The sequence below is a fragment of the Hypanus sabinus genome, chromosome 7, assembly GCF_030144855.1.
Source record: "Hypanus sabinus isolate sHypSab1 chromosome 7, sHypSab1.hap1, whole genome shotgun sequence".
Classification (NCBI taxonomy): Eukaryota; Metazoa; Chordata; class Chondrichthyes; order Myliobatiformes; family Dasyatidae; genus Hypanus; species Hypanus sabinus.
In genome coordinates this window covers 94073544-94090566 of record NC_082712.1, presented here as the reverse complement: position 1 = coordinate 94090566, position 17023 = coordinate 94073544, and positions in this window count along the sequence as shown.

The following is a 17023-nucleotide window of genomic DNA, read 5'->3' as shown; positions in this document are numbered from 1 at the left end:
CTGGAACCTCCTCGGAGAATTGGTCAAGGACTGGAACCTCCTCAGGGACTTGGACACGGACTGGTACCTCCTCGGAGACTTGGACACGGACTGGAACCACCCGGAGACTGGGACACGGACTGGAAACACCTCGGAGACTGGGTCACGGACTGGAAACACCTGGGAGACGTGGACACGGACTGGAAAGACTTTGGAGACTCGGACACGGACTGGAACCTCCCGGAGACTCGGACACGGACTGGAAAGCTCCTCGGAGACTTGGACACGGACTGGAACCTCCCGGAGACTCGGACACGGACTGGAAACTCCTCGGAGACTCGGACACGGACTGGAAACACCTCGGAGACTTGTACACGGACTGGAACCTCCACGGAGACACGGACACGGACTGGAAACACCTCGGAGACTTGGACACGGACTGGAAACACCTCGCGGACTTGGAGACGGACTGGAACCTCCTCGGAGACTTGGACAGGGACTGGAAACACCTCGGAGACTTGTACACGGACTGGAACCTCCACGGAGACTTGGACACGGACTGGAACCTCCTCAGAGACTTGGACACGGACTGGAACCTCCTCAGAGGCTTGGACACGGACTGGAACCTCCTCAGAGGCTTGGACACGGACTGGAAACATCTCGGAGTCTGGGACACGGACTGGAACCTCCACGGAGACACGGACACGGACTGGAAACACCTCGGAGACTTGGACACGGACTGGAAACACCTCGCGGACTTGGAGACGGACTGGAACCTCCTCGGAGACTTGGACAGGGACTGGAAACACCTCGGAGACTTGGACACGGACTGGAAACACTTTGGAGACTTGGACACGGACTGGAACCTCCTGGGAGACTCGGACACGGACTGGAACCTCCACGGAGACACGGACACGGACTGGAAACACCTCGGAGACTTGGACACGGACTGGAAACACCTCGGAGACTTGGACACGGACTGGAAACACCTCGGAGACTTGGACACGGACTGGAACCTCTTCGGAGACTTGGACAGGGACTGGAAACACCTCGGAGACATGGACACGGACTGGAAAGACCTCGGAGTATTGGACACGGACTGGAAACTCCTCGGAGACTTGGACACGGACTGGAAACACCTCGGAGACTTGGACACGGACTGGAAGCTCCTCGGAGACTTCGACACCGACTGGAACCTCCTCCGAGACTTGGACACGAAATGTAAACAGTTTGGAGACTTGGACACGGACTGGAACCTCCTCGGAGACTTGGACAGGGACTGGAAACACCTCGGAGACTTGGACACGGACTGGAAACACCTCGGAGACTTGGACACGAACTGGAAGCACTTTGGAGACTTGGACACGGACTGGAAACACCTCAGAGACTTGGACACGGACTGGAACCTCCTCGGAGAATTGGACACGGACTGGAAACACCTCGGAGACTTGGACACGGACTGGAACCTCCTCGGAGACTTGGACACGGACTGGAACCTCCTCAGAGACTTGGACACGGACTGGAACCTCCTCAGAGGCTTGGACACGGACTGGAACCTCCTCAGAGGCTTGGACACGGACTGGAAACATCTCGGAGTCTGGGACACGGACTGGAAACACCTCGGAGACTGGGACACGGACTGTCACCTCCTCGGAGACTGGGACACGGACTGGAAACACCTCGGAGACTTGGACACGAACTGGAAACACTTTGGAGACTTGGACACGGACTGGAAACACCTCAGAGAATTGGACACGGACTGGAACCTTCTTGGAGAGTCGGACACGGACTGGAACGTCCTTGGAGACTTGGACACGGAATGGAAACACATCGGAGACTTAGACAAGGACTGGAACGTCCTCGGAGACTCGGACACGGACTGGAACCTCCTCGGAGACTCGGACACGGACTGGAAACACCTCGGAGACTCGGACACGGACTGGAAACACCTCGGAGACTCGGACACGCAATGGAAACACCTCGGAGACTTGGATACGGACTGGAAACACTTTGGAGACTTGGACACCGACTGGAACCTCATCGGAGACTTGGACACGAACTGGAAACAGTTTGGAGACTTGGACACGGACTGGAACCTCCTCGGAGACTTGGAGAGGGACTGGAAACACCTCGGAGACTTGGACACGGACTGGAAACACCTCAGAGAATTGGACACGGAATGGAACCTTCTTGGAGAGTCGGACACGGACTGGAACGTCCTTGGAGACTTGGACACGGAATGGAAACACCTCGGAGACTTAGACAAGGACTGGAACGTCCTCGGAGACTCGGACACGGACTGGAACCTCCTCGGAGAATCGGACACGGACTGGAAACACCTCGGAGACTTGGACACGGACTGGAAACACCTCGGAGACTCGGACACGGACTGGAAACACCTCGGAGACTCGGACACGCAATGGAAACACCTCGGAGACTTGGACACGGACTGGAAACACCCCGGAGACTTGGACACGGACTGGAAACACCTCGGAGACTTGGACACGGACTGGAACCTCCTCGGAGACTCGGACACGGACTGGAAACACCTCAGAGACTTGGACACGGACTGGAACCTCCTCGGAGGCTTGGACACGGACTGGAACCTCCTCAGAGACTTGGACACGGACTGGAACCTCCTCAGAGGCTTGGACACGGACTGGAAACATCTCGGAGTCTGGGACACGGACTGGAAACACCTCGGAGACTTGGACACTGACTGGAACCTCCTCGGATACTCGGACACGGATTGGAACCTCCTCGGAGAATTGGACAAGGACTGGAACCTCCTCAGAGACTTGGACATGGACTGGAACGTCCTCGGAGACTTGGACACGGACTGGAACCACCCGGAGACTGGGACACGGACTGGAAACACCTCGGAGACTTGGACAAGGACTGGAACCTCCTCCGAGACTTGGACACGGACTGGAACCTCCTCGGAGAATTGGTCAAGGACTGGAACCTCCTCAGGGACTTGGACACGGACTGGTACCTCCTCGGAGACTTGGACACGGACTGGAACCACCCGGAGACTGGGACACGGACTGGAAACACCTCGGAGACTGGGTCACGGACTGGAAACACCTGGGAGACGTGGACACGGACTGGAAAGACTTTGGAGACTCGGACACGGACTGGAACCTCCCGGAGACTCGGACACGGACTGGAAAGCTCCTCGGAGACTTGGACACGGACTGGAACCTCCCGGAGACTCGGACACGGACTGGAAACTCCTCGGAGACTCGGACACGGACTGGAAACACCTCGGAGACTTGTACACGGACTGGAACCTCCACGGAGACACGGACACGGACTGGAAACACCTCGGAGACTTGGACACGGACTGGAAACACCTCGCGGACTTGGAGACGGACTGGAACCTCCTCGGAGACTTGGACAGGGACTGGAAACACCTCGGAGACTTGGACACGGACTGGAAACACTTTGGAGACTTGGACACGGACTGGAACCTCCTGGGAGACTCGGACACGGACTGGAACCTCCACGGAGACACGGACACGGACTGGAAACACCTCGGAGACTTGGACACGGACTGGAAACACCTCGGAGACTTGGACACGGACTGGAAACACCTCGGAGACTTGGACACGGACTGGAACCTCTTCGGAGACTTGGACAGGGACTGGAAACACCTCGGAGACATGGACACGGACTGGAAAGACCTCGGAGTATTGGACACGGACTGGAAACTCCTCGGAGACTTGGACACGGACTGGAAACACCTCGGAGACTTGGACACGGACTGGAAGCTCCTCGGAGACTTCGACACCGACTGGAACCTCCTCCGAGACTTGGACACGAAATGTAAACAGTTTGGAGACTTGGACACGGACTGGAACCTCCTCGGAGACTTGGACAGGGACTGGAAACACCTCGGAGACTTGGACACGGACTGGAAACACCTCGGAGACTTGGACACGAACTGGAAGCACTTTGGAGACTTGGACACGGACTGGAAACACCTCAGAGACTTGGACACGGACTGGAACCTCCTCGGAGACTTGGACACGGACTGGAAACACCTCGGAGACTTGGACACGGACTGGAACCTCCTCGGAGACTTGGACACGGACTGGAACCTCCTCAGAGACTTGGACACGGACTGGAACCTCCTCAGAGGCTTGGACACGGACTGGAACCTCCTCAGAGGCTTGGACACGGACTGGAAACATCTCGGAGTCTGGGACACGGACTGGAAACACCTCGGAGACTGGGACACGGACTGTAACCTCCTCGGAGACTGGGACACGGACTGGAAACACCTCGGAGACTTGGACACGAACTGGAAACACTTTGGAGACTTGGACACGGACTGGAAACACCTCAGAGAATTGGACACGGACTGGAACCTTCTTGGAGAGTCGGACACGGACTGGAACGTCCTTGGAGACTTGGACACGGAATGGAAACACATCGGAGACTTAGACAAGGACTGGAACGTCCTCGGAGACTCGGACACGGACTGGAACCTCCTCGGAGACTCGGACACGGACTGGAAACACCTCGGAGACTCGGACACGGACTGGAAACACCTCGGAGACTCGGACACGCAATGGAAACACCTCGGAGACTTGGATACGGACTGGAAACACTTTGGAGACTTGGACACCGACTGGAACCTCATCGGAGACTTGGACACGAAGTGGAAACAGTTTGGAGACTTGGACACGGACTGGAACCTCCTCGGAGACTTGGACAGGGACTGGAAACACCTCGGAGACTTGGACACGGACTGGAAACACCTCAGAGAATTGGACACGGAATGGAACCTTCTTGGAGAGTCGGACACGGACTGGAACGTCCTTGGAGACTTGGACACGGAATGGAAACACCTCGGAGACTTAGACAAGGACTGGAACGTCCTCGGAGACTCGGACACGGACTGGAACCTCCTCGGAGAATCGGACACGGACTGGAAACACCTCGGAGACTTGGACACGGACTGGAAACACCTCGGAGACTCGGACACGGACTGGAAACACCTCGGAGACTCGGACACGCAATGGAAACACCTCGGAGACTTGGACACGGACTGGAAACACCCCGGAGACTTGGACACGGACTGGAAACACCTCGGAGACTTGGACACGGACTGGAACCTCCTCGGAGACTCGGACACGGACTGGAAACACCTCAGAGACTTGGACACGGACTGGAACCTCCTCGGAGGCTTGGACACGGACTGGAACCTCCTCAGAGACTTGGACACGGACTGGAACCTCCTCAGAGGCTTGGACACGGACTGGAAACATCTCGGAGTCTGGGACACGGACTGGAAACACCTCGGAGACTTGGACACTGACTGGAACCTCCTCGGATACTCGGACACGGACAGGAACCTCCTCGGAGACTCGGACACGGACTGGAACCTCCTCGGAGACTCGGACACGGACTGGAAACACCTCGGAGACTTGGACACGGACTGGAACTTCCTTGGACAGTCGGACACGGACTGGAACGTCCTCGGAGACTTGGACACGGAATGGAAACACCTCGGAGACTTAGACAAGGACTGGAACGTCCTCGGAGACTCGGACACGGACTGGAACCTCCTCGGAGAATCGGACACGGACTGGAAACACCTCGGAGACTTGGACACGGACTGGAAACACCTCGGAGACTCGGACACGGACTGGAAACACCTCGGAGACTCGGACACGCAATGGAAACACCTCGGAGACTTGGACACGGACTGGAAACACCCCGGAGACTTGGACACGGACTGGAAACACCTCGGAGACTTGGACACGGACTGGAACCTCCTCGGAGACTCGGACACGGACTGGAAACACCTCAGAGACTTGGACACGGACTGGAACCTCCTCGGAGACTTGGACACGAACTGGAACATCGTCGGAGACTCGGACACGGACTGGAAACACCTCGGAGACTCCGACACGGACTGGAAACACCTCGGAGACTCGGACACGGACTGGAAACACCTCAGAGACTTGGACACGGACTGGAACCTCCTCGGAGACTTGGACACGGACTGGAAACATCTCGGAGACTTGGACACGGACTGGAACCACCTCAGAGACTTGGACACGGACTGGAAACAGCTCAGAGACTTGGACACGAACTGGAACATCCTCGGAGACTCGGACACGGACTGGAATCACCTCGGAGACTCCGACACGGACTGGAAACACCTCGGAGACTTGGACACGGACTGGAACCTCCTCGGAGACTCGGACACGGACTGGAAACACCTCAGAGACTTGGACACGGACTGGAACCTCCTCGGTGACTTGGACACGGACTGGAAACACCTCAGAGACTTGGACAAGAACTGGAAACACATTGGGGACTTGGACACGGACTGGAACCTCCTCGGAGTCTTGGACACGGACTGGAAACACTTCGGAGACTTGGACACGGACTGGAAACACCTCGGAGACTTGGACACGGACTGGAAACACCTCGGAGACTTGGACACGGACTGGAAGCTCCTCGGAGACTTGGACACGGACTGGAAACACTTTGGAGACTTGGACACCGACTGGAACCTCATCGGAGACTTGGACACGAACTGGAAACAGTTTGGAGACTTGGACACGGACTGGAACCTCCTCGGAGACTTGGACAGGGACTGGAAACACCTCGGAGAGTTGGACACGGACTGGAAACACCTCGGAGACTTGGACACGAACTGGAAACACTTTGGAGACTTGGACACGGACTGGAAACACCTCTGAGACTTGGACACGGACTGGAACCTCCATCGGAGGCTTGGACACGGACTGGAACCTCCTCAGAGACTTGGACACGGACTGGAACCTCCTCAGAGGCTTGGACACGGACTGGAAACATCTCGGAGTCTGGGACACGGACTGGAAACACCTCGGAGACTTGGACACTGACTGGAACCTCCTCGGATACTCGGACACGGACAGGAACCTCCTCGGAGACTCGGACACGGACTGGAACCTCCTCGGAGACTCGGACACGGACTGGAAACACCTCGGAGACTTGGACACGGACTGGAAGTTCCTTGGAGAGTCGGACACGGACTGGAACGTCCTCGGAGACTTGGACACGGAATGGAAACACCTCGGAGACTTCGACACGGACCGGAAACTCCTCGGAGACTTGGACACGGACTGGAAACACCTCGGAGACTTGGACACGGACTGGAAACACCTCAGAGAATTGGACACGGACTGGAACCTTCTTGGAGAGTCGGACACGGACTGGAACGTCCTTGGAGACTTGGACACGGAATGGAAACACCTCGGAGACTTAGACAAGGACTGGAACGTCCTCGGAGACTCGGACACGGACTGGAACCTCCTCGGAGAATCGGACACGGACTGGAAACACCTCGGAGACTTGGACACGGACTGGAAACACCTCGGAGACTCGGACACGGACTGGAAACACCTCGGAGACTCGGACACGCAATGGAAACAGCTCGGAGACTTGGACACGAACTGGAACATCGTCGGAGACTCGGACACGGACTGGAAACACCTCGGAGACTCCGACACGGACTGGGAACACCTCGGAGACTCGGACACGGACTGGAAACACCTCAGAGACTTGGACACGGACTGGAACCTCCTCGGAGACTTGGACACGGACTGGAAACATCTCGGAGACTTGGACACGGACTGGAAACACCTCAGAGACTTGGACACGGACTGGAACCTCCTCGGAGACTCGGAGACGGACTGGAAACACCTCGGAGACTTGGACACGGACTGGAACTTCCTTGGAGAGTCGGACACGGACTGGAACGTCCTCGGAGACTGGGACACGGTCTGGAAACACCTCGGAGACTTGGACACGGACTGGAACCTCCTCGGAGACTTGGACACGGACTGGAAACTCCTCGGATACTCGGACACGGACAGGAACCTCCTCGGAGACTCGGACACGGACTGGAACCTCCTCGGAGACTCGGACACGGACTGGAAACACCTCGGAGACTGGACACGGACTTGAACTTCCTTGGAGAGTCGGACACGGACTGGAACGTCCTCGGAGACTTGGACACGGAATGGAAACACCTCGGAGACTTAGACAGGGACCGGAACGTCCTCGGAGAATTGGACACGGACTGGAAACACCTCGGAGACTTGGACACGGACTGGAAACACCTCAGAGAATTGGACACGGACTGGTACCTTCTCGGAGAGTCGGACACGGACTGGAACGTCCTCGGAGACTTGGACACGGAATGGAAACACCTCGGAGACTTAGACAAGGACTGGAACGTCCTCGGAGACTCGGACACGGACTGGAACCTCCTCGGAGACTCGGACACGGACTGGAAACACATCGGAGACTTGGACACGGACTGGAAACACCTCGGAGACTCGGACACGGTCTGGAAACACCTCGGAGACTCGGACACGCAATGGAAACACCTCGGAGACTTGGACACGGGGTGGAAACACCCCGGAGACTTGGACACGGACTGGAAACACCTCGGAGACTTGGACACGGACTGGAACCTCTTCGGAGACTCGGACACGGACTGGAAACACCTCGGAGACTTGGACACGGACTGGAACATCCTCGGAGACTCGGACACGGACTGGAAACACCTCGGAGACTTAGACACGGACTGGAACCTCCTCGGGGACTCGGACACGGACTGGAAACACCTCGGAGACTTGGATACGGACTGGAAATACCTCAGAGAATTGGACACGGACTGGAACCTCCTTGGAGAGTCGGAAACAGACTGGAACCTCCTCGGAGACTCGGACACGGACTGGAAACACCTCGGAGACTTGGACACGGACTGGAACTTCCTTGGAGAGTCGGACACGGACTGGAACGTCCTCGGAGACTTGGACACGGAATGGAAACACCTCGGAGACTTCGACACGGACCGGAAACTCCTCGGAGACTTGGACACGGACTGGAAACACCTCGGAGACTTGGACACGGACTGGAAACACCTCAGAGAATTGGACACGGACTGGAACCTTCTTGGAGAGTCGGACACGGACTGGAACGTCCTTGGAGACTTGGACACGGAATGGAAACACCTCGGAGACTTAGACAAGGACTGGAACGTCCTCGGAGACTCGGACACGGACTGGAACCTCCTCGGAGAATCGGACACGGACTGGAAACACCTCGGAGACTTGGACACGGACTGGAAACACCTCGGAGACTCGGACACGGACTGGAAACACCTCGGAGACTCGGACACGCAATGGAAACAGCTCGGAGACTTGGACACGAACTGGAACATCGTCGGAGACTCGGACACGGACTGGAAACACCTCGGAGACTCCGACACGGACTGGGAACACCTCGGAGACTCGGACACGGACTGGAAACACCTCAGAGACTTGGACACGGACTGGAACCTCCTCGGAGACTTGGACACGGACTGGAAACATCTCGGAGACTTGGACACGGACTGGAAACACCTCAGAGACTTGGACACGGACTGGAACCTCCTCGGAGACTCGGAGACGGACTGGAAACACCTCGGAGACTTGGACACGGACTGGAACTTCCTTGGAGAGTCGGACACGGACTGGAACGTCCTCGGAGACTGGGACACGGTCTGGAAACACCTCGGAGACTTGGACACGGACTGGAACCTCCTCGGAGACTTGGACACGGACTGGAAACTCCTCGGATACTCGGACACGGACAGGAACCTCCTCGGAGACTCGGACACGGACTGGAACCTCCTCGGAGACTCGGACACGGACTGGAAACACCTCGGAGACTGGACACGGACTTGAACTTCCTTGGAGAGTCGGACACGGACTGGAACGTCCTCGGAGACTTGGACACGGAATGGAAACACCTCGGAGACTTAGACAGGGACCGGAACGTCCTCGGAGAATTGGACACGGACTGGAAACACCTCGGAGACTTGGACACGGACTGGAAACACCTCAGAGAATTGGACACGGACTGGTACCTTCTTGGAGAGTCGGACACGGACTGGAACGTCCTCGGAGACTTGGACACGGAATGGAAACACCTCGGAGACTTAGACAAGGACTGGAACGTCCTCGGAGACTCGGACACGGACTGGAACCTCCTCGGAGACTCGGACACGGACTGGAAACACATCGGAGACTTGGACACGGACTGGAAACACCTCGGAGACTCGGACACGGTCTGGAAACACCTCGGAGACTCGGACACGCAATGGAAACACCTCGGAGACTTGGACACGGGGTGGAAACACCCCGGAGACTTGGACACGGACTGGAAACACCTCGGAGACTTGGACACGGACTGGAACCTCTTCGGAGACTCGGACACGGACTGGAAACACCTCGGAGACTTGGACACGGACTGGAACATCCTCGGAGACTCGGACACGGACTGGAAACACCTCGGAGACTTAGACACGGACTGGAACCTCCTCGGGGACTCGGACACGGACTGGAAACACCTCGGAGACTTGGATACGGACTGGAAATACCTCAGAGAATTGGACACGGACTGGAACCTCCTTGGAGAGTCGGAAACAGACTGGAACCTCCTCGGAGACTCGGACACGGACTGGAAACACCTCGGAGACTTGGACACGGACTGGAACTTCCTTGGAGAGTCGGACACGGACTGGAACGTCCTCGGAGACTTGGACACGGAATGGAAACACCTCGGAGACTTAGACAGGGACCGGAACCTCCTCGGAGAATTGGACACGGACTGGAAACACCTCGGAGACTTGGACACGGACTGGAAACACCTCAGAGAATTAGACACGGACTGGAACCTTCTTGGAGAGTCGGACACGGACTGGAACGTCCTCGGAGACTTGGACACGGAATGGAAACACCTCGGAGACTTAGACAAGGACTGGAACGTCCTCGGAGACTCGGACACGGACTGGAACCTCCTCGGAGACTCGGACACGGACTGGAAACACATCGGAGACTTGGACACGGACTGGAAACACCTCGGAGACTCGGACACGGACTGGAAACACCTCGGAGACTCGGACACGCAATGGAAACACCTCGGAGTCTTGGACACGGACTGGAAACTCCCCGGAGACTTGGACACGGACTGGAAACACCTCGGAAACTTGGACACGGACTGGAACCTCTTCGGAGACTCGGACACGGACTGGAAACACCTCGGAGACATGGACACGGACTGGAACATCCTCGGAGACTCGGACACGGACTGGAAACACCTCGGAGAATCGGACACGGACTGGAACCTCCTCGGAGACTCGGACACGGACTGGAAACACCTCGGAGACTTGGACACGGACTGGAACCTCCTCGGTGACTCGGACACGGACTGGAAACACCTCGGAGACTCGGACACGGACTGGAAACACCTCGGAGACTTGGACACGGACTGGAAACACCTCGGAGACTCGGACACGGACTGGAACCTCCTCGGAGACTCGGACACGGACTGGAAACACCTCGAAGACTTGGACACGGACTGGAACCTCCTCGGAGAATTGGACACGGAATGGAAACACCTCGGAGCCTTAGACACGGACTGGAACCTCCTCGGAGACTCGGACACGGACTGGAAACACCTCGGAGACTTGGATACGGACTGGAAATACCTCAGAGAATTGGACACGGACTGGAACCTGCTAGGAGAGTCGGACACAGACTGGAACGTCCTCGGAGAATTGGACACGGACTGGAAACACCTCGGAGACTTGGACACGGACTGGAAACACCTCAGAGAATTGGACACGGACTGGTACCTTCTTGGAGAGTCGGACACGGACTGGAACGTCCTCGGAGACTCGGACACGGACTGGAACCTCCTCGGAGACTCGGACACGGACTGGAAACACCTCGGAGACTTGGACACGGACTGGAAACACCTCGGAGACTCGGACACGGACTGGAAACACCTCGGAGACTGGACACGGACTTGAACTTCCTTGGAGAGTCGGACACGGACTGGAACGTCCTCGCAGACTTGGACACGGAATGGAAACACCTCGGAGACTTAGACAGGGACCGGAACGTCCTCGGAGAATTGGACACGGACTGGAAACACCTCGGAGACTTGGACACGGACTGGAAACACCTCAGAGAATTGGACACGGACTGGTACCTTCTTGGAGAGTCGGACACGGACTGGAACGTCCTCGGAGACTTGGACACGGAATGGAAACACCTCGGAGACTTAGACAAGGACTGGAACGTCCTCGGAGACTCGGACACGGACTGGAACCTCCTCGGAGACTCGGACACGGACTGGAAACACCTCGGAGACTTGGACACGGACTGGAAACACCTCGGAGACTCGGACACGGTCTGGAAACACCTCGGAGACTCGGACACGCAATGGAAACACCTCGGAGACTTGGACACGGGGTGGAAACACCCCGGAGACTTGGACACGGACTGGAAACACCTCGGAGACTTGGACACGGACTGGAACCTCTTCGGAGACTCGGACACGGACTGGAAACACCTCGGAGACTTGGACACGGACTGGAACATCCTCGGAGACTCGGACACGGACTGGAAACACCTCGGAGACTTAGACACGGACTGGAACCTCCTCGGGGACTCGGACACGGACTGGAAACACCTCGGAGACTTGGATACGGACTGGAAATACCTCAGAGAATTGGACACGGACTGGAACCTCCTTGGAGAGTCGGAAACAGACTGGAACCTCCTCGGAGACTCGGACACGGACTGGAAACACCTCGGAGACTTGGACACGGACTGGAACTTCCTTGGAGAGTCGGACACGGACTGGAACGTCCTCGGAGACTTGGACACGGAATGGAAACACCTCGGAGACTTAGACAGGGACCGGAACCTCCTCGGAGAATTGGACACGGACTGGAAACACCTCGGAGACTTGGACACGGACTGGAAACACCTCAGAGAATTAGACACGGACTGGAACCTTCTTGGAGAGTCGGACACGGACTGGAACGTCCTCGGAGACTTGGACACGGAATGGAAACACCTCGGAGACTTAGACAAGGACTGGAAAGTCCTCGGAGACTCGGACACGGACTGGAACCTCCTCGGAGACTCGGACACGGACTGGAAACACCTCGGAGACTTGGACACGGACTGGAAACACCTCGGAGACTCGGACACGGACTGGAAACACCTCGGAGACTCGGACACGCAATGGAAACACCTCGGAGTCTTGGACACGGACTGGAAACTCCCCGGAGACTTGGACACGGACTGGAACCTCTTCGGAGACTCGGACACGGACTGGAAACACCTCGGAGACATGGACACGGACTGGAACATCCTCGGAGACTCGGACACGGACTGGAAACACCTCGGAGAATCGGACACGGACTGGAACCTCCTCGGAGACTCGGACACTGACTGGAAACACCTCGGAGACTTGGACACGGACTGGAACCTCCTCGGTGACTCGGACACGGACTGGAAACACCTCGGAGACTCGGACACGGACTGGAAACACCTCGGAGACTTGGACACGGACTGGAAACACCTCGGAGACTCGGACACGGACTGGAACCTCCTCGGAGACTCGGACACGGACTGGAAACACCTCGAAGACTTGGACACGGACTGGAACCTCCTCGGAGAATTGGACACGGAATGGAAACACCTCGGAGCCTTAGACACGGACTGGAACCTCCTCGGAGACTCGGACACGTACTGGAAACACCTCGGAGACTTGGATACGGACTGGAAATACCTCAGAGAATTGGACACGGACTGGAACCTGCTAGGAGAGTCGGACACAGACTGGAACGTCCTCGGAGAATTGGACACGGACTGGAAACACCTCGGAGACTTGGACACGGACTGGAAACACCTCAGAGAATTGGACACGGACTGGTACCTTCTTGGAGAGTCGGACACGGACTGGAACGTCCTCGGAGACTCGGACACGGAATGGAACCTCCTCGGAGACTCGGACACGGACTGGAAACACCTCGGAGACTTGGACACGGACTGGAAACACCTCGGAGACTCGGACACGGACTGGAAACACCTCGGAGACTGGACACGGACTTGAACTTCCTTGGAGAGTCGGACACGGACTGGAACGTCCTCGCAGACTTGGAAACGGAATGGAAACACCTCGGAGACTTAGACAGGGACCGGAACGTCCTCGGAGAATTGGACACGGACTGGAAACACCTCGGAGACTTGGACACGGACTGGAAACACCTCAGAGAATTGGACACGGACTGGTACCTTCTTGGAGAGTCGGACACGGACTGGAACGTCCTCGGAGACTTGGACACGGAATGGAAACACCTCGGAGACTTAGACAAGGACTGGAACGTCCTCGGAGACTCGGACACGGACTGGAACCTCCTCGGAGACTCGGACACGGACTGGAAACACCTCGGAGACTTGGACACGGACTGGAAACACCTCGGAGACTCGGACACGGTCTGGAAACACCTCGGAGACTCGGACACGCAATGGAAACACCTCGGAGACTTGGACACGGGGTGGAAACACCCCGGAGACTTGGACACGGACTGGAAACACCTCGGAGACTTGGACACGGACTGGAACCTCTTCGGAGACTCGGACACGGACTGGAAACACCTCGGAGACTTGGACACGGACTGGAACATCCTCGGAGACTCGGACACGGACTGGAAACACCTCGGAGACTTAGACACGGACTGGAACCTCCTCGGGGACTCGGACACGGACTGGAAACACCTCGGAGACTTGGATACGGACTGGAAATACCTCAGAGAATTGGACACGGACTGGAACCTCCTTGGAGAGTCGGAAACAGACTGGAACCTCCTCGGAGACTCGGACACGGACTGGAAACACCTCGGAGACTTGGACACGGACTGGAACTTCCTTGGAGAGTCGGACACGGACTGGAACGTCCTCGGAGACTTGGACACGGAATGGAAACACCTCGGAGACTTAGACAGGGACCGGAACCTCCTCGGAGAATTGGACACGGACTGGAAACACCTCGGAGACTTGGACACGGACTGGAAACACCTCAGAGAATTAGACACGGACTGGAACCTTCTTGGAGAGTCGGACACGGACTGGAACGTCCTCGGAGACTTGGACACGGAATGGAAACACCTCGGAGACTTAGACAAGGACTGGAAAGTCCTCGGAGACTCGGACACGTACTGGAACCTCCTCGGAGACTCGGACACGGACTGGAAACACCTCGGAGACTTGGACACGGACTGGAAACACCTCGGAGACTCGGACACGGACTGGAAACACCTCTGAGACTCGGACACGCAATGGAAACACCTCGGAGTCTTGGACACGGACTGGAAACTCCCCGGAGACTTGGACACGGACTGGAAACACCTCGGAAACTTGGACACGGACTGGAACCTCTTCGGAGACTCGGACACGGACTGGAAACACCTCGGAGACTTGGACACGGACTGGAACATCCTCGGAGACTCGGACACGGACTGGAAACACCTCGGAGAATCGGACACGGACTGGAACCTCCTCGGAGACTCGGACACGGACTGGAAACACCTCGGAGACTTGGACACGGACTGGAACCTCCTCGGTGACTCGGACACGGACTGGAAACACCTCGGAGACTCGGACACGGACTGGAAACACATCGGAGACTTGAACACGGACTGGAAACACCTCGGAGACTCGGACACGGACTGGAACCTCCTCGGAGACTCGGCACGGACTGGAAACACCTCGAAGACTTGGACACGGACTGGAACCTCCTCGGAGAATTGGACACGGAATGGAAACACCTCGGAGCCTTAGACACGGACTGGAACCTTCTCGGAGACTCGGACACGGACTGGAAACACCTCGGAGACTTGGACACGGACTGGAAACACCTCGGAGACTCGGACACGGACTGGAAACACCTCGGAGACTCGGACACGCAATGGAAACACCTCGGAGACTTGGACACGGACTGGAAACACCCCGGAGACTTGGACACGGACTGGAAACACCTCGGAGATTGGACACGGACTGGAACCTCTTCGGAGTCTCGGACACGGACTGGAAACACCTCGGAGACTCGGACACGGACTGGAACATCCTCGGAGACTCGGACACGGACTGGAAACACCTCGGAGACTTAGACACGGACTGGAACCTCCTCGGAGACTCGGACACGGACTGGAAACACCTCGGAGACTTGGATACGGACTGGAAATACCTCAGAGAATTGGACACGGACTGGAAACACCTCGGAGAATCGGACACGGACTGGAACCTCCTCGGAGACTCGGACACGGACTGGAAACACCTCGGAGACTTGGACACGGACTGGAACCTCCTCGGTGACTCGGACACGGACTGGAAACACCTCGGAGACTCGGACACGGACTGGAAACACATCGGAGACTTGAACACGGACTGGAAACACCTCGGAGACTCGGACACGGACTGGAACCTCCTCGGAGACTCGGACACGGACTGGAAACACCTCGAAGACTTGGACACGGACTGGAACCTCCTCGGAGAATTGGACACGGAATGGAAACACCTCGGAGCCTTAGACACGGACTGGAACCTTCTCGGAGACTCGGACACGGACTGGAAACACCTCGGAGACTTGGACACGGACTGGAAACACCTCGGAGACTCGGACACGGACTGGAAACACCTCGGAGACTCGGACACGCAATGGAAACACCTCGGAGACTTGGACACGGACTGGAAACACCCCGGAGACTTGGACACGGACTGGAAACACCTCGGAGATTGGACACGGACTGGAACCTCTTCGGAGTCTCGGACACGGACTGGAAACACCTCGGAGACTCGGACACGGACTGGAACATCCTCGGAGACTCGGACACGGACTGGAAACACCTCGGAGACTTAGACACGGACTGGAACCTCCTCGGAGACTCGGACACGGACTGGAAACACCTCGGAGACTTGGATACGGACTGGAAATACCTCAGAGAATTGGACACGGACTGGAACCTCCTTGGAGAGTCGGACACAGACTGGAACCTCCTCGGAGACACGGACACGGACTGAAAACACCTCGGAGACTTGGACACGGACTGGAACTTCCTTGGAGAGTCGGACACGGACTGGAACGTCCTCGGAGACTTGGACACGGAATGGAAACACCTCGGAGACTTAGA